The sequence below is a fragment of the Sorex fumeus genome, unplaced genomic scaffold (genome assembly GCF_029834395.1).
Source record: "Sorex fumeus unplaced genomic scaffold, SorFum_2.1 ptg000054l, whole genome shotgun sequence".
In the NCBI taxonomy this organism is placed as follows: Eukaryota; Metazoa; Chordata; class Mammalia; order Eulipotyphla; family Soricidae; genus Sorex; species Sorex fumeus.
In genome coordinates, this window is record NW_026606111.1 from 36,680,814 (window position 1) to 36,701,645 (window position 20,832).

Consider the following 20,832-nt stretch of genomic DNA (forward strand, 5'->3'; position numbering starts at 1 on the left):
CATTCAATATTTCTACACCAATCTCACCACCATTGCACCTTAAAACCACCATTATTTTGAATTTTCCTGCCATCGCTCAAACCTGCCAAAAATGTAAGTGCTAGATAATTTATTTTGTATTGCTAGTTATGAATAGCATAAAGGTGTCTTATGGCCACAAGAGAGCAGACACATGCTCCTGGAATTCTAAAATATTAGATTACTAGGGTCTGGAGAAATCTCTGCAGTGAGCTGCTTGGTTCGGAGATTCTTTGTGTGCCTTTGGATCATGGCCATTAAATGGAGCTTAAATAGCAGTCAGAGGCAGTTCGTGGGCATGACCTTCAGGGTCCTATAGGGATGAGGAGATGAGAAGGACCAACCCATCCCCTATCCCTTGAGGCCTGGAGTTTGCTGTCACTGAACCTCTGTACCTGCACTTCTCATTGGGTTCTGGAAGTTGGCAGTTACTGGAATTCTTAGGGGGCAGGTGGAGAAAATTGGTTTTAAGGCCATGAATTTTAAGGCAACGCTGTTGTCTGTAGTTAGACCCTTGGACAATGTTAGGGGATTATGCTGGGGTTTTCTCTCTTTCTTCTTTGCCCATCTTCACAGAATGATAGGAAGTATAATTATGAGCAGAATGTAACTTGTTGAGTGGATTTGAATGAACACTTTTGTAGTTGTGGTGTAGGCCCTTAATATTGTGCTGCTCGGGTGTGGAGGCTGCTGGAGCCTAGCTGGAATAGGCCCAGTGATGTCAGCTGGAGGCAAGCTTCATCTGGAAGGGCAGAGCAGCAAGCAGAAGTCAAGAATATGTATGTATGTATGTATGTATGTATGTATGTATGTATGTATGTATTTTAGCAAATATTTGTTATTTTAAAAATACAGTTTCTAAAAAGTTGTGACTGTTACATATAAACACAAGGTAATAAATGTTACAAAAACATTAAAGGTCGTGTTATAAAAGACCTTGCTAAAATTTGAATCCAGAGTTCAGCTAAGTTATCTTTATCAAATTTGCACCAGACAAATCATTACAGACTCTGAAACAACAGGTTCTAGACTAAATTCTGTGTATAACTTAAGTTTATAATAGAGTTTTGAACTTGCTCCTGGTTATATATTGATTCCAACAAAGCTTTGAGAACAATCCATCTTAAAATTTTTATATCTTACTGAATGGGTTTTAAGTTTAGCCCTCTCCTTGGTTAGAACTATATTTTCCTCCAGATTTACTAATTTTTTTAAAAAAATCTTAATGATACAATGAAAATCTTTAGCAATATAATTTTGTAGGGAAAATGTACTTTAAAAGTAGTTCCTATGGATGATTCTCAAAAAATTATAAATCGAGCTCCCATTTGACCCAGCAATACCACTCCTGGGAATATATCCCAGAGAGGCAAAAAAGTATAGTCAAAGTAACATCTGCACTTGTTTGTTCATTGCAGCCCCCTTTACAAAAGCCAGAATCTGAAAAAAACCTGAGTGCCCAAGAACACATGACTGGCTAAAGAAACTTTGGTACATCTACACAATGGAGTACTATGTAGCTGTTAGAAAAGATGAAGTCATGAAATTTACATACAAGTGGTACTACATGGAAAGTATCATGTTAAGAGACATGAGTCAGAAAGAGAGGGATAGACATAGAAAGATTGCATTCATCTGGGGAACATAAAGTAACAAAATAGTAGACTAACACCCAAGAGTGGCCAAGTTTAGTACCAGTAATTTAGTTCCATGGCTTGGAGGACAGCCACACATGCTAGGGGAAAAGGGAACTCAGATAGAGAAGGGAGCACCAAATAAAGGGTGTTCGGAGGATCCTCCCAGGATGCGAGAAGCATGCTGAAAGTAGACTATAAACCAAACATGATTGCCACTCCATGCCTCTTTTGCAAACCACAACACCCAAAAGGAGAGAGAGAAAAAGAGGGAATTCCCTGCTACAGAGGCGGGATGGGATGTGGGTTGGAGTGCGTGGGTGTGGGAGGGATACTGGGATCATTGGTTATGGAGAATGGGCACTGGTAGAGGGATGGGTACTCAATCATTGCATGAATGAAACCCAAGCACAAAAACTTGTAAGTCTATAACTGTACCTCATGGTGTTTCACTAATAAAAATTAAAAAAAAAATAAAATAAATCATTAAAAATTAGTTCCACTGAAGCTTCAGAGATGCCTCCAGACCCCCTACCAAACTGACTCTCATCCAGCTGAGCCCATCACCCACTCAAACAGAACTTTAGCAGCCAAAAACCTCCATAATCCAATAACCTAATTGTCCATGGAATACTCCACAGGTCAGGATGAGGAATGAATTTGTTGAAAAACTCAGGTATGAGAGTTTTGTAACTGAAATTTCCAAAGCTCTCGTGGAGTCTGGAATGAGTGTCCTCCCCGCATCACCCTTTTCTCCTAGGAGCCCACAAACTGCTCTGGCAACATATAAGCTCATTGACCAACCCTGATCCAGAGACTCATAAATAAATCTTGGAAGAGATCAACATGCTGCAGAGATGGCTCTAGATCCCAAAGTCACCATCCAATTAAAAATTTAATTCCAGCTGTATCTCCCCATTCAAAATTTTAGAATTCCTGGAATGTGTGACAGTGACATTTCAAACTCGACACCACTGATAGACCAGGAGTAGCACACCACACTGGATGGATGTAAAGTAGGAGGCAACCAATCTTGATTAAGAAAATATTAACACACAAGGATTAACCTGTATTGACATGTTAGTAATTTCTTATACAAAGTCTTAATGGCGCAAGGGTGAGATGCAACAATCATCACACACTTTCTTCCAAGGAAATCTTTTTTGATCATGTTTAGGGAATTATTCATAACAAGCAATACAAAATAAATTATTTAGGAAAGGCCTGGGTGGTGGTTGGGAAAACTGTAAATAATGGTGTAGGGGTATAATGGGAAGGGGTAACAGTGGTGAGATTGATGTTGGAATATTAAATGTAATAAACAATCATGAACAACTTTATAAAAATGAAAGAAAAAAAAGTAGTTCTACTTGGGCCAAAAAAATAACACAGCAGGTAAGGCACTATTTTGCACCTAGCCAACCTGGGTATTATCCCTAGTATCCTATATGGTCTTCTGAGTACTACTTAGGGGTGACTCCTGATTACGGAGCCAACAATAACACCTGAACATTGCCAGATGCAACCCAACCCCCCCACCCCCCACCACACACAAAGATCAACACCAACAACACCACAATAAAGTTCCACTGGCTTTGTTTCAAGTTTGAGAATTTTGGTAATATCTAGATATATATTATTTTAATAGATAATTCAAACTATTTTGAGAAATTGTTTAGGCAAGTAAGTTATACTTATTAATTTATTGACTCTAATCAAACTGAATATACATAGTAGGGCTTTAAGAACTGTAAAGAAAAGCCCACTTATCCTTTTTTGAGCCCCTCCAGTTGTATCCCTGAAATAAAACAAAACAAACACTATGCTAAAAAATACACATGAGTATCTAAATGGAAGTGGTATGTGGTATGCTGGACACACTGTAGTTTCCAGGTCCTCTCCATATACACTGCTCTCCCAACACTCCATATGCTTCTCAACCTGGAAACTCTGAACATCACATTTCTGTGATTCTTTTATGAGGCATCATTAACCATTAATTCCAATTCCATATCATCTTCTTTCTCAAATAAATTGGAGGAGTTAAGTGCTGAAAATTTCAAGCTTTTAATCATGATTTGGTCTTTTTGATGACCAACTTAGATGCAGATCCCACCCTAAATCATCTTATTAGAACAAAAAGCATTGTTGTGACCCAGGAAATTTAAGTGGGTTTAGTAACTCTGACTGGGGTACAAAAATAGAAGATCAAATCACAACTTAAAAGAAGCACAGAGTAATTTAATCTTGTGAGACTAGAAGAGTTCTAGGAGCTAACCAGAGGCAAAAACCTTATTTGCATATGTAAATTATAATGTAATATATGTTGTATAATATAATATGTTTATAATTTCACAAAATATATCTAACAAAGTGCAGTGGAGTTCCTTAAAACTTAGAAAATTACCTAAAAAATTCTTAAAAGAAGACAAACATCTATTAGGTAAGGCACTATTTTGCACCTAGCCAACCTGGGTATTATCCCTAGTATCCTATATGGTCCTCTGAGTACTACTTAGGGGTGACTCCTGATTACGGAGCCATTACTTTTTTCCTTAACATTTCATATAATGCTGAATCAGGAAGCTGGGGAAATGAAATGCAAAAAATGTAAACAAAAGGAAAGAAGAAAAGCCCAGATACAACTGAAACACAAACAGATCATACATCTGTAATGTGAAAAAAGAACTATGCAGACTTTTACAAACAAAAGTGAAAATAGGTAATCCTTCAAATAAAAAAAAAGTCACTAACTTTTCCACCTATAAGTTTTTCTTACCCAGTATTATAAAATACTTAGTGCTTCTCTCAGCAACCTCCAGGAGCTTTTAAATAATAGATACTGGTGGTTACTCTTTTGGAAATTTTTAACTCCTGAGTGTGTCTGAACTATATCATTTTGAAGCAATCAATTATTTCCTTCTACTTTTTTCTGCCAATTTTTCTCTGTTCTTGTCTATAATTACTTTGTTTTCCCATAAACAATATATTCTGGATGGGAGAAGTATTGTGGGGTAAAGCAGGGATGCTGTGGTAAAAGGAAAATGCTTTAATTGCTTGTTTTCCTCTCCAACTCATAGTGATGAACAAAAACTGTATCCTTAACAGAAGTGTGAATAGAATGAGAAAAACATTTTTATACAAAGACTCCGGAAAGAAAATAAAATGTTGACTCTATTGAGCAAGATTAGATATATTTCTGGTCAGTGGTTTCACAAATTTTGCTTTTTCATTGAACTATATTTTTTACAAACTCTTCCAATTTTGAATAAAATACAAGCTTCTAGCTATAAGCAGTGTGATGTGTATTGCATACATTTGCTTTCGAGCAAATTCTTGAAAGATAAACTACTGAACCATTTACATATTTCTTTATGTGAGTGTGAAAATGAAACAAGTCTATAAAAGTAATAAGCAGAGCTCATAAAGGTATCATTGTATATGATCCCTTGGATTTTTTCCAAAGAGAGAATACTGAAAATAAATGTGTATTTTTCTTGGTGAGAAACACATATATTTCACACATTAAATTCCAGAAGATGAATCATAAGTTTAATTTTACTTTGAAGTAAGGAGATTGAAAGATAAAATCTGCTCACGTATTTCAGTCTCATACTCTCTCTTAGCCCCTATACCCAACATCTTCTTTTTTCACCCAAATATGGCAGAAAAGTTGAGGCAGAAACATATAAAATTACAGCAATCTATACACACAGCAACTAAGTGTGATTCATGGCCCAAAGGTCCAACAACACATGAATGATTTTCTCATGATTGGTGCTCCCAGTTGCTATCTCCTTTAAGACCTGCATAGGGAAATAAATCAAAAGATAGATTTTCCCTCTTTCAACCCAAGGTAGACTTCCTAGTTATTTTTTGTAGAAAAACTACACATCATACATGTAATTACCTAGGTCAAATTGTTAGTTACCAATATTGCAAAATTTAAAATATCTGTGTTGTTAAAATAAGTTTAGGATTTCATACAGAGTAATCTAGATCTCTCAGAAGGCCATAGGGTCTTGGAAACAGGTATCTGGCAATCCACAGTAGCTAGTGTCAATAGAGTTCATGCTTCCTCACTTCTAGTGTCACAACTTTCATAATCTTTGTTCTGGCCTTTGTTGGAATTTTCTTTGACATTTACCATAGAATTAAAAAAAATATACCAAACCAGTAAAAACTGGGTTTTTGTTTTGCGCTTGGAAATTTCTCAGAGTATAAGGTCGAATTCTACTCAAAAATAGCTCAGTTTCCACTTCCTTTGGATAACTCTGACTAAATCACTGAGGAGCAGAGGCTGCTAGTGGGTTGGCAGAATAAAAAAGCACTTGGCACATGTAAATACTGAACTGTAATTCCCTTGGGAGTCATGGGGAAAATATTACTGTCACTTACCTAAGTCTAGTGAGGCAATATTCATTGGAGCCTTCTAATGTCTCCCTTGTGGGAAATTACTTGGCAAGCCTTCATTTTATTCCTTGTCAGGTTGCGTTTATTTTCACTTCTTTACTGTGATTGGAGAGTTTTATTCCCCATGATATAAAAAGGTTGTACCTCTGGGATTCATGATGAATCCTCAGTAGGCACTCTGTAAAAGTTACTCCATGTTGTCAGTGATGGAAGAAAGGACCGGGTGGAGGCATGTTATACCATACTGGAAGATTAGTAGGGAAAAATATAAGAGAAAATTAGAATCCAATTCTTGTAAAACCGCCTGCTAGTATATGGAGCAACTGAAACTTTTATGTATTATTATTGAAAATATCAAATGATACCACATTTATAAAATGAAATAATTTCTTACAAAATTAAACACATACTTTTTACATACTTTCAAGAGAAATAAAGTCTAAGTCCACATAAAGAACAATATGTGTATGTTCACGCAGCTTTTCTCAAAAGTACCTCAAACTGTTAAGTCACCCAGAGGCTCATCTACTAGTGAAATGCTAAACAAAGTGTGGTGAATCATATAATGGAGTTATGGATTCAGCCAATAAAATAATAATAATAAAATAATAATAATACAATAAAATAGTAATCTTATGAAATATGCATATATGGAGTAATCTCAAACGCTCAAAATAACAAGTCAGATACAAAAGCTTTGATGCTATGCAAGTAAGCAACACATATTAATGAGTTATAGAAAAGACAAAATTATAAGATCAAGAATTAGTAGTGGCCAGATCCTAGCAGTTGGGAAGGACACTGACCACATAAGTAAGAGAAAACTTAGGGCGTGATAGAATTATTTAGTATACTGATTGTTGTAGAGATTATATAACTACGTTTGCTAAAACTTTTTAAACCATGCAATTTAAGAGGAAGAGTTTGATCATACATAAAATTTTTTGTGTATATGTGACTAAAGGCAAAAAATTGAGTCAGCAATTACAATTATTGACTTCTCTGAAGTTACTGTGGTTGAATAATATATCATCAAGTCTAATTTCTAATCAGTTGTTCTTCTCTTAGTTACCTATGTATATGAAAAGTACCATTAAAAATTCTCATTTTATTGTGCCATGGTGAGAAGGAGAATTTTTGGTGCCAGAAGACATCTCAATGGACTGAGAGTATGCTCTCTATGCCAGAGACCCAGGTTCAAGCCAAAGCACTACATATGGTCCCCTTACAACTTCCAGGAATGACTCCTGAGAACAGAGCTAGGAGTTGTTCCAGAGCAATACTCAATCTGCCCCCCTCCAAAATAAAAGAATAGTTTTCAACAGAAAGTAACTCCATTGGAGAAGTTACTAATAGAAAATGAACTGAAATTTATTAATTTTATTCCTTTAAATAATGCAAAAGTGTATCCACTTCACACGAATATAGTACTTAGAGGATGATTCAGCACCAAATCAACTTTCTCAGAGCTTCAGTCAAACTTATAGCATGACAGTGAGTAGACTGCCTTGCATGCAGTCGACCTGGGTTCAATCCCTGGCACCCCATATGGTCTCTTGAGCCCACCAGGATGATCCCTGAGTACAGAGCCAGTAGTATTCCCTAGCACCACCAGATGGACCACTGCCAGATTCCTTCCTCTCCCCAAAATCAACTTATTGCATTATCAGCTGGTGCTAAAATGAATTAATCTCAGAGAATGAAACTCACACAGGACTTTCAGTATCACTTAGTGCAACAAATGACTTCTAGTCTAAAAATATGAACATGCAACATCACCTTTTCTACTTAATAAATCCTCCAATAAACTTAGACACATGCACTCTATACATCAAACCCTCCCTTAGTTCCCATGTCAGATATGTCATTAATCTATGCTTTTCTGATTCTTTCATTATAAATAGCATATCAGCTTGGAAGAAAGAACTGTCTCCCTAGTTGATCTGGAGTCCGTGTTAACTGTTAATTCTGGGAATCTTTAGGCATTCATCTACCCATGCTGAGAGCTGGCATGGAGCAATACTCATTCTTGGCACGCACTACTGCATTCTTGTGGGAGATTGAAGGGTGGTTACAAGATGATAACTGTATTGCCTGAAGGAGATAAGTCTCCTTCTGCCAAAATAGTGCTTTGTATGTAATTAGTGTAAAAATTCAGAGGAATAGAGTTTATCCTTACAATCATCTTTCTCATTAAAAAAGAATCATAATGGAAGAACAAAGCAGTCCCTGCAGTGAATTGAATTGCTTTCCTGAAGTTTTCATTAAATCAAAGACTCAGCAGTTAACCATCTTGCCGACACTATTGCAGTCTGCTGCATGAGATCTGCAGAAATTTTTATTTTAAAAAGCAAAGATTTTTTTTCCCTTCACAGTATTAGAATTATGTTGTTATTCTCTTCAGATCAGAATTCTCTGTCTGTGCATTTGTTGAGCATCTGGTTTCACTGGCTTTCATATCTGATTTTTTTGGTAGCAGGAATATCATATAACTATCCAAATTTAAATATGTTGCTTACAAATGGTAGGTTTTGACTATAAGTTGGAGCAAGTGGGCCCTTCAGGGACCTATGTGAGTTAAAGGACATGACCTCCAAAGAAAATAGAATCGAAGTTTGTTTCTGATCTTTTTTCTTGTTTTACTGCTTGACCTTTCTGCTTATAAAATAGCATAAATATTACACATGAATTTACCAGTAACTGCCAACTAGTAATATCTAGGAAAATGTCTAGCCTTATAAATAATAGGTAAGGTAAAGGTAAAGGCCCTCCCATTGATCGTCGATTTGCTCGAGCGGGCCCAGTAACATCTCCATTGGAGACTTTGTTGTTACTGTGTTTGGCATATTGAATACTCTCGGTAGCTTGCCGGGCTCTCCGAGAGGGGCGGAGGAATCGAACTCGGGTCGGCCATGTTGGTCGTTTGTAAGGCGAACGCCCTACCGCTGTGCTATCGCTCCAGCCCCCTTATAAATAATACTTTGAATTATATCTTATGTCAAACAAATTAAGATTATTTTAAAGAATTGGGCCTAGACTTTTCAATTTCAAAATTAAATAAAAATTCAGAAACCATTCTGGCAAATTTTTATAATTTGTCTGTATTATATTTTATTTATTTTATTAACAAGGATGAGCAAACTATCCTTACAGATTTTGTAGACAGTAAGTGAGATAATAAATGGAAAATGTCCTAATACAGTGCTAGGCACATAGAACACATTTCATGAATTAGATCTGCCATCATCAGCATTACATTTGTTAATGAATATTGATCTTCCTCCCCAGCAAGGTGAGTTTTTAATATATATAAAATCCTTAATTTAAATAAATTCTACTACAAAGACCCTGGAATTCTTTGGAATATTTCAACATTTGTTCATTTAACTTGTATCTGGATGCTTGAATAGGCACTGATATGACCTAGAAAGGGATCAAAATGAAGAGATATTTTAAATCTTTCTTACTACTATGGCATTCAATGTGAATGAAATATTTATTGGTTATAACTTTTATTCTGTTATGTGATCAATTGTTTTTTTTACAGTTTTAATAAGAGATAGTTGACATATCATTACACAAGCTCAAGGTATATTGAATGATGGTTGGATCTACTTGTACCATAAAATGATACCTTAGTAGGATCAGCTAACATTAATCTTCTAATATAAATATAATTTTGAAAAGACGCACTGAACTCCATTTATGGCATGACTCTTGAAAACTGAGAGGAGAGGGGCAGAAAAAAGGAATAAAGAAAAATAATTTCTACTTACAATTCACTCAGAATTCTTAGAATTCACTCTCTTTAGCAGTTTGTTTGTTTTAATTTCACTTATAAATGAAAGAATATAGTACTTTTCTTGGCTTCATAAATACAAAATGAATCTGTTGAAGTATCTCTTTCCTTAAGTATGGAGTGGATGGGGTCCTTCTTTAAAGATAGTCAAACCAAGGGAAACAGTGGACACCCAAATCTGTTCAGAGAGGGCCCAAGCTATCTTTCTACTTTCAGGCATAACTGCACCTAACTGATCCAAACTTAAAGCAATCAGGAAGAGGATGGGAGTGTTGCCAAAGGAAAAAATTGAAAGGAAAGTCCCTTAAGCTTGTACTTACTCTAGAAATAAGTGTTTTGTTCTAAACTTTGATTATACCATGAAATCTCAAGGCAGAATTACTTCCCACCATTGCTTTCGAATTTGTTTTTGTATGCTGTGTTCCCTATCTCTTCTTCTGTTTCCTCTTTTCACAACAGCCTTTTATTTCTCATACAGTTAAAACTGATAGACAAATGGGAGGAAATGTGAAGAAAAACATTCTTGTTATTTTTGCTGAGATAGAGCCGTCCTTATAAATTCAGACATTACAAAGAAGATTTGTAATGTCTGAATTTAATCCTCAATATAAGCCTGACTACAAATAACCACTCCAAGTTACTACTCTTTGCTCAAGGAAAAATCCCAGAGCACAAGAACATCAATTAAGATCTAGTATGTTGCAAACTGAGCGTTACTACCTTTTTTCACAATGCTTATTTTCTACAATACAGAGACTGCACCTGGGAACAGCAACCAACTGGAGACACTTAAAGAAAGCAAACACATCCAAAGCAGCTCGGAAAATCATATTCCAATGTGACCTGCTGCACATGCCAGCTGGAGAAATTAAGGGAAAAGAAGTGTTATTTGGTCAGAGTCAGGAAGGGACAGTAATGCTATCCCTCTTAATTTTCAGCAAAAAATCATTTCTTGAGACAGTACCATTTAGAAAATGCCATCATTACAGTATTAAAGTTATTCAGAAGCATTCCAAGGGTCTATTATTTTATCATCAGAATCGCAAATCCCCATTAGTTATTTGGAGTAATCAATGTCCAACATTTTCCTGAGACCATTTCAGGGAAATCATAGTAAGAAAAGGCTAAGCTGTCCTATTAATAACCTACTATTAATGAGCACAAGCAATGTCCTTGAATTCTTATTTGAAGGAATCTCCATCCCAGTTTTGAAGGGTTAAGAACATTCTTTGTAACTCAGGTTTAAATATACAATCAGGGCCAGGGGTTGGAGGAAAGTCAAGAAAGAACTGCAGAATTCTTAGAGAGCACAAAGCATTCAAGACCAATAGGCAGGGAAGTAGCCTCTGTATATCTGTCAGCCTATAGGTCAGAATAGGGAAATGACCTGCTGTCATAGATCATGGAACCTTTGCTCATCTATCTTTCATCAGAAGAACAAACCAAAGGTGATCTCAGTGGACTAACTGGGGTTTTACCAATTTCAAAGCAGCATATTGTAACCTACAAGCACACTTAAACTTTTGGCTTAGTGGGTGTCATTTGCTGAGGTAGAAAATTCCAACTGAACTGTGTTAAACTTGGGACCATTATAGCAGAGCTTTAAGCAAGCTATTGATTTTAAACTTTTGTCAAGCTGAAAGAAACTAAGACAGATCATTCAGAAGCAAGAAAAGAACTCCACTTCTAAAAATAAAGTTAGGGAACTTGGTAACTTCTTTTTAACAGAGAAATGTGTGGGCAGAGCTTATGTAAGTGACATAAATGTAGCCGTCGCTGCACTAGGAAAAATAGTGAGTTATTTACTATATGGAAACTTAATAGGTTTCTCATTTCTATTGTTTTGGCATAAAATACATTAATTTCGATACTTGGTGGGAATGTCTCAGTTAATGTGTCCCTATACTAATGAGGATCTCTTCACTAAAAAAATCAACTCAGATCACAAGTTAAGGATGCCACCTCTCCCCAAGCTACAGTCTTATAGTTTCAGTTTGCCCAAGATTAATTCATACAGAACTTTCTAGAATACTCTAACCTGATTGCATCTTATTCAAATTTCTTTTATATAAATTTAAATTCTGTTGCCTCCTTCACACTTATTTCTCCCTTCCTGTATTTATCCATCCATTTGGAGAGCCTGGCAAGCTACCGAGAGTATTCGATATGCCAGACACAGTAACAACAAAGTCTCCAATGGAGACGTTACTGGGCCCGCTCGAGCAAATCGACGATCAATGGGAGGGCCTTTACCTTTACCTTTACCTTTTATTATTTCATTCACTTATTCAGAAAAATTCTTTCTGAGAACTTTCTTCTGGTGCACTCTAATGTGTTAAAAACACTAAATTTAGAGGCACATCCTCTACCACATCTTCTCAATTCACAGACAAGAGGAAGAGGGCAACAAGGAAAGTCCTGTAATTGAAAGACCGGATATCCAAGGTTCTCACTTTTCTTTCCACTAAGTTTTACTAAAAAACTTACTTCTCTTCTGTTATCCATTACACCACTCTGCTCCACCAAAGCATCCTTCTCAATTATTCACAGAAAAAGGCATAATATGCAGTTAGAGTGGATACTGTTCTGTTTCATGGATTTCACCTTTGCCTTTCTTTGAAAGTATATGTACCCTTTGCTCCCTTATATGATACAGATGTTTCTCTAGTTTTTGCACCATTTAATCCTACTCTGTCCTTGGGAAAATATACGACAGACATCATTAATCTCCTCTATTGAAACTTTACTGGAGCGATAGCACAGTGGTAGGGCGTTTGCCTAGCACGCAGCCCACATGGCCGACCCGAGTTCGATTCCTCCGCCCCTCTCGGAGAGCCTGGCAAGCTACCAAGAGTATCTCGCCCGCCCGGCAGAGCCTGGCAAGCTCCCCGTGATGTATTCGATATGCCAGACACAGTAACAACAAAGTCTCCAATGGAGACGTTACTGGGCCCACTCGAGCAAATCGATCAACAACGGGAGGGCTTATTATTATTATTTATTGAAACTTTACTTAAGCTACTGTGATCACTTCTTGGTGACTTAGACCAATTTATTTATTATCATTAATTATTTTTGAGATCATCAAAGATCTCATCTCTTACAAGCAGCTAGATAAGTTATAAAAGTCTTCATTGTTTAGCTGATTTAGGTAACTCTTCTTTATTGCAGCAAATAGTCCTCAACTTTTCTATTTTCATCACTTTAAGAGATTCCTCTCTGTGATTTAGAAATATTTATATTTACCGGTGTATGAACTTAAACTGTCCCCAGGATTCTCAAAACCCACATAAAATATTATGAAACAATAATTTATTGTTATAAAGTGAAAAATACTGAAGGGTATCAGAGATCATGAATTTTTTCACAGTATTAAGAAAGGAAAGTAAACTTCTAATCACTCACTAGGGTCATTAGCATCTACAGAACAACAGAAAAGAACAAATATCAACCACTATATCTTCTGATGCAGCCTGCTCTCCCTATCAGGTACACATCATATCTTTTAAGGAATTAGGTTTTTACTTTAGAGGAAATCATTGTCAGTGAACAACAACAACAAAAAATATCACATAGTTGTATACTATAGGAGTAAATTAATGATGCTTTTCTACCAAAGTCTCAATATGTGTTATTCTCTGCAGCATGAATTCATTTCAGAAAATGGCACAAATATCTGGAGTTGAATGCAATCATGACTATGATTTCTTTGAAGAAACCACTAGTGTATCTTATTTATCCTGTAGCAAAATCCGTGTCTAAATCTATTCATTCATGGTTGCTCTTGAACATCAAAGTAGGATAACTTACCCTAGCAAAAATATCTCTAACTCCAGCTATTAACTATAAATCTACAGCTCCTATGGTGAAAATTTAAAAACATCCTACGCACTATTAAACTTCATAATCTTCTGGAGTTTGATTTAGTTATATATAATGATACAAATTTTTTTCATAGTTAAATTTTACAGATATATATATATATATGTATATATATATACTCACTGTCACTGTCCTCCCGTTGTTCATCGATTTTCTCAAGCGGTCCCAGTAATGTCTCCTTATGAGACTTTGTTGTTACTGTATTTGGCACATCAAATATGTCACGGGGAACTTGCCAGGCTTTGCCGTGTGGGCAAGATACTCTCGGTAGCTTGCTGGGCTCTCCAAGAGGGGTGGAGGAAACGAACTCGGGTCGTCCATGTTGACCGCTTGCAAGGCAAATGCCTTACCCGTTGTGCTATCACTCCAGCCAATATACATATATATATATATATATATATATATATATATATATATATATATATGTTACTATTTGTCAGATACTGTATGAGAACTCTGAAAGCATTCATTCTCCCTCATTTCTAACATTGCTTAAACCAAGATACTCTACACCTCTGAAATGGACTGCTGCTACCACCCCTAGGCCTCTCCTCTCCCTAACTCCTTAACAAGTTCCCCATTGTATTCTCTATTTTAACACTTTATTTGCTTTTTCTAAAAAAAAATCAAATCACCATGAGATATACAGTTACAAAGTTGGTCACAACTGGGTTTCAGTCCTACAATGCTTCAACACCCATTCTTCACCAGTGTACATTTTCTACCACCACTGTCTCCAGTTTCCCTCCCTCCTTTCCCATGCCCCAGTCACTTTATTTGGTTTAAGCTAAAGTGCAATCATTCGCCATGCACTTGATGATAGTTCTTTATATTTAATTAAGGTTGAAATGAGTGCTTGATAAAATAGTTGGGGATCCTGAGAGATAGTACAGGAGGTAAAGTGCTTGGCATTTATGTGATGGGCCCTGACTCAATCTCCCACTCATGTGACCTTCTGAACTCTGAGCACCATCAAAGGTTAGTCCCGAGAAAAGAGTTAGAATTAGCCATGACTACTACCAGGTGTGTCCCAAAGCACACTCCCCTACACCAAAAGAGAAAAAAATAGTCTCTTAATAAAGTTTTTTTTTAAAAATAATTAAAAATCAAATAAGAAAGGCAGTTCAAATAGAGGAGGGACCACCAAGTAAAGGGTGCTTGGAGAGATTGCTCGGGATGGGAGATGCCTGCAAAAATAGACTATAGATTGAATGATGGCCACTCAATACCTCTGTTTGCAAACCACAACACCCAAAAGGAGTGAGAGAGAGCAAAAGGCCTCAGAGGCTGGGTGGGGTGGGGTGGATGAGGTGAGAGTTGTGGGAGGGATACTGGGAAAATTGGTGGTGGAGAATGGGTACAGGTGGAGGGATGGGTACTCGAACATTGTATGACTGAAACACAAGCATGAAAGTTTGCAAGTCTGTAACTGTACCTCACGGTGATTCATTAAAAAAAATGAAAAAAAAGAAATAAAGTCATGAATCAAAAAAAATATCAAATAAGAAATCATTGGGTAGGAGTTAGTTAATTATAAAGGTGATTATTTTTTACATCCATGGAATCAACTTGTACTTTTCAGCTTCATTCTTCAAGGTGAAGTAAGATCTTTCAATAAAGATTTTTTAAAAACTCAAAATTAGGATACTAAAGTATTGCAACTCCTGCTTTCTAATTAAACTATCTTCGTAAGAAAATAAGGCCAACTATGCAATACTCTGATTTTTGTTCACTGAGCAGAATTTCCTCTAAAGTGCAAGCCAAGTTGTCTTGGATTATAGAGTGGGAACTAATTACCCTAATGCTAAAAAGTTAACTTATCATTTTAAGTACTAATTTTATGAGTATTATAGTTTTTACTGTACTGTTGCAAAACTAAAAATAATAATATTATCAATATAGAATTTCCAATTAAAATATATTATATATTTTTATGTAGGAGTATTGTTATTTATTCAGCCATTGATTAAGCTGATTGAATTAGGCATGAACTCCACATTACATTTTAAAAAAATTTTCTAATTGGATAGACTATTACAAAGCTGTTCATAATTTGTTTCACTCATACAGTGAACCAGCACTTATCCCTCCACTAGTGTGCATTTTCCACCACCAATGTCCCCCATTTCCCCACCACCATGCCCCAACTCCCCATCCCCCACCCACAGCTTCCCTTGATGGTCACATTGCATTCTTCCCTTCCCTTGATTTCCTTCTTGCTCTCTCTCTCTCCTTTTCCTCTTGTGCATAATGGTTTGCAACACAGGTGCTAAAAGGTCAAAGTGTTTGTTCAAGGCATTCAGTATTTTTATTGGGACAGTAAGGCTGGAGTAGCTTTTCAATAGGGTGGCAGCTTTGGGGTGTGGATGTGACTGCTGAGGCTTCTGGAAGTACAGGGAGATGAGAGGAGGCAGCCCATTCCAACCCCAAGAAAGCCTGGAGATTTCAGTCACAAAATCCTACTACCAGAATTTTCAGTAGATTATATTTTGGTGAAGTCCATCCTGAGATGGTGGAGTCAGGTCGGAGGTATGGCGGCAATTTAGATTGTGGAAACAAGAGGATGCCAGGGACTCTGCTTGGGCATTCCCCAAGCCAACCTGCCACCTCTTTGATTTATCCTGGTCTGTTCAGCCATGCCCAGGTCTAACAAGCCACTCGGGCAGCTTTTGATCTCTCTCTAGATTTATCTATCGGTCTTTGAAATAAGGCCAATAAATGAGCTTGTATAGCTGAACCAAAGGTGGTTTGTGGGCATGGCTCCCACATTTTTTGGCCATTTAATTTCTTTGCAAACTTGTTCCCGAGTTGCTGGGGTCCGGCCAAAGGCACAGAGGCAATTTTGGGGTACTAGGAAGCCTGAACGCACCATCAGACTGCTGATGCACTTGCCCTGCAGCTACAGATTGACCTGCTGGTGGCACCGTACCCCCAATATATTATATTTTAATGAAAGGTAAAATAAATTGGAAAACCTCCTTCTCACTATATCTCTGATCAAAATTCTTTGTTGTATTGCTTCCAGGGAAGATTTACACTTTAGAAAAACTGCTAAATTCTAGGAAAGATCCCCGGGGAAAGTCAAGGAACTCTAAGATGTTTGAGGTGACAATGGTATATCTATTTAAAAATGTACTTTTATTTTAAAATTATCCAAGTAATGCATGAATATAGTCACCTTTGTAAATATATGTATTTCAACTGGATATTTATAGACATTTAAAAGGAGAGCAGTTGGGTTTTTCATTTGCCACATAAATTCCAGTCTCTTCAAATAAATGTAAAAAAATTGTTATTCACCTTTCAAGATATTTTCTATGCATATGTACTTACAGAGAGAACCAAATATATTTTATGTAAATAGTAGGAACTATGCTTGTTATTTTGAAACATGCCCCCTTTTCAGTTAATAATATGTCATGGAAAACATTTTGTCTCAGTAGATACACATTACCTTAGAGTTTTTAATTGCTGCTACAGTACTGATAAACTAACAGTTAAGGGTAATTTAGACTGTTTCTAATTTCTATTAATTCTATCCATTTTCAAAAAAAAGTAATACAATAAAAAATAAAAAAATTTTAAAAGTGATGCAGTTTTAAGCATATTTAAAAAATAGTTTAGATTTATAAAATGTAAATTCTGGATCAAGGTTATTTTAATATTAATAAATAACACCATCTCTTTACAGTATTTGAGAGTATCTGTTTTCCACTTATAGACTCTGGAATTTTCCAGTTATTCTTTCTCTACCTAAAAGGTGAAAAATTTAAAAAAATTTTTTAAAAAAGGTGAAAAATACCTCATTGCTTTGAGTGTCATTATGTAATTACCAGTGCTATGAGCATCCTTTCATATGTTTATAGCAAGATAATTTACCTTTTAATTCTAGAATAAAAACACGAAAATGCTAATATCCCATCACAACATTTATTCTTGGTCTAAGGGCATGTGCAATGGACTCCTTCCTTTCCCCTTCCACGCAGTCTTTTTTCTTTCTCCTTGTGTATGATTTCAAGAAAAACAAATCATCCTGGAGATGCAATCATCTGGAAGAATGTCACTTCTAGTGCATTGAAGTCATAAATAAATGTATAAATGTATATCACCATAAAACTTTTATAGTGGTGTAACTAGTAGGACTACTAATTCCACCCAAGTCTAGCTTTCTTTCTTGATCTAAACATGCTTATGATCACATAAATGGCATCAATAATAATGATGACTTTAGCACATCATGTGAACCAAAACACATGAGTCAGTTCATCAAGAGTTTAACCCAAATTTCCATTCAAAAAATAATAAAATAAATGACCCCTCTTGGGCTGGAGCGATAGCACAATGAGTAGGGAGTTTGCCTTGCATGCAGCCAACATGGCCGACCCGAGTTCAATTCCTCTGCCCCTCTTGGAGAGCCCGAAAGCTACTGAGAGTATCTCGCCCTCAGGGCAAAGCCTGGCAAGCTACCCCTGACAGATCCGATATGCCAAACACAGTAACAAGTGTCACAATGGAGACATTACTGGTCCGGCTCGAGCAAACCGATGAACAACAGGAGGACAGTGACAGTGACGGTGACCCTTCTTAGGAAGCAAAATATAGGCATAGTCCTTGGGCATTTTCCAACACCTAGATTATCCTCCTCCTCCTCCTTCTCCTCCTTCTTCTCCCTCTTTTTTCTTTTTCCTTCTTTCTCTTCTTGTTCTTCTTGTTCTTCTTGTTCTTGTTCTTGTTCTTGTTCTTCTTGTTCTTGTTCTTCTTGTTCTTCTTGTTCTTGTTCTTGTTCTTGTTCTTCTTGTTCTTCTTCTTCTTGTTCTTCTTCTTCTTCTTCTTCTTCTTCTTCTTCTTCTTCTTCTTCTTCTTCTTCTTCTTCTTCTTCTTCTTCTTCTTCTTCTCCTCCCCCCTCTCCTCCTCCTTATCTTTTTATCTTCCTCCTCCTTCTTCTTATTCTTCTTTTTTCTTTGCTTTTTACCTTTTAGGAACTTTGGTTTGTAATACTATTACTACTGAAAGGTATCATGCCTATCACTTTACCTTCTTTCAGCACCCAATTTTTGTCCAGAGTGATCATTCCCTATTATCATTGTCATAGTGGTCCTTTTTCTGTCCTAAGCAAACTCCCCACACCCCCCACTCTGCCCGTTTGTGACTAGCTTCCTACTAAGTACCAGTCCTCCTATCCTTGATTTCTATTATCTTTGAGCATTATTCTCATACTATTTTTATATCTCCCAAACAAATATAGTCATTTTATGTCCCTTTTACTCTGATTCATTTCTCTCAGCATGATACTGTCCATGTCCATACATGTAAAAACCAAACTTCATGATTTCATTTTTTTCTGAACATCTTTGTAGTATTCCATTGTTTAGATGTATCACAGTTTCTTTATCTATGCATATGTTGTTGAGTACTTGGGTAGCTCCCACAGTCTGACTATAGTTAATTATGCTGCAATGAACATAGGAGTGCAAATGTCTTTTCTGCATTGTCCAGAAATATACCCTTTGGGTACAAGTATTTTATTCTTCTATGAAACAGTTGCAAAATATTTGGAAGCAGATTTTAATGACCTTTTCTTCTCTAGGCTAAGAATGGCCATTCCCTCAAAAGTCACCCTTTCTTTATTCTGATTACTCTCCTATAGTCACAGTACATATAAATTTTAGTGACAATATAATTCATTTCCTTGTATATTTCTCTAGCCTTACTGTAGGAAAGAATTTTCCCTAGTAATGAATTCTACAACTTTTAAGTTACTAAAATTTATTTTTTCTAACATTTGAGCAGAATTTTCTACAACTGTATTATAAAATTGTTTCTTTTTAAAAGTCTTTTATATTCTCAAAGAGACACCCTAAGTCACATTAAATGACCCAAACTTTTCTACCTATGATTAAGGACTGTTGAACACACTGTTTGTTTTTTTAATTTTTATTAGTGAGACACCATGAGGTACAATTGTAGACTTACAAATTTTTGTTCTTGGGTTTCAATTATACAATGATCAAACACACATCCCTCCACTAGTGCCCATTTCCCACCACCATGGATCCCAGTATCCCTCCCAACCCCCATCCCCCATCTCACCCTGCCTCTGTGGCAGGGCATTCCCTTTTGTTCTCTCTCTCCTCTTGGGTGTTGTGGTTTGCAAATGAAGCATTGAGTGGCAATCATGTTTGGTCTATAGTCTACTTTCAGCATGCTTCTCCCATCCTGGGAGGATCCTCCCAACATCCTTTATTTGGTGCTCCCTTCTCTATCTGAGCTCCCTTTTACCCTAGCATGAGTAGCTGGCCTCCAAGCGATGGAGCAAACCTCCTAGTACTAATCCCAGCCACTCTTGGGTGTTAGTCTCCTATTTTGTTACTTTATTACTGAACACACTTTGAATCCTATTTTCAAAGCCTCATATAGCTTTTCAACTGTGTATCTCCAGATTCTCTTCGATCTCTCCACATTCCTAAAAATATGAAACTCTAAATTAGATACTGTTAAATATAGAATACCTAACAGAAGTTTATCTTTTTGAACAAGCCTTCTTACTCTTTTGCTCTCAGACAAACTTTGTTATACTTAATTTCTTTTACTAAATCAAAACTTACTGGAATGGCTAACTTAACAATTCCCGTGAAATGGTCGCTCTGCCAAATAGTTATTTCATCATGAAAACTCAGAATAAGAAATGATTAAAATCGAATTTATTTTTTGTTGCTGTTTTGTTTTGAGACTATACCAGTGTTACTCAGGAGCCATTGCTGGTGAAGCTGGGCGGCAAACCCAGTATGAAAAGCTTGTGCTTCAGGCTTTGAGAGTGCTTCCAAGCCCTGGGCTGAACTTGAAACATTTCTTGTCTAGTCCTGGTGTGATAGTATATCAGATAGGCATCAGATAGCCATTTGCCTTCCATACAACCTACACAGGCTTTGATCCCCAGCTCCATATAGTCCCTTGAGATCACCAAGAATAATACCTGTGCGTAGAGCCAGGAGTAAGTTCTGAGCACAGCTGAGTGTTGCCCAAAAAACTTAAATAAGTAAATAAAAATAAAATTTTCCTCCTCTGAATTTGAAAGTTCAACTTCAA

At 36.5% G+C, this 20,832-nt stretch overlaps 1 protein-coding gene across 1 annotated transcript in view; it reads left to right on the top strand.

The window, feature by feature from the left end:
• Nucleotides 1–20,832, top strand: part of SLC35F1 (solute carrier family 35 member F1) — a 532,726-nt gene that overhangs the window by 316,868 nt on the left and 195,026 nt on the right. The gene's annotated exons all lie outside the window — the stretch shown is intronic.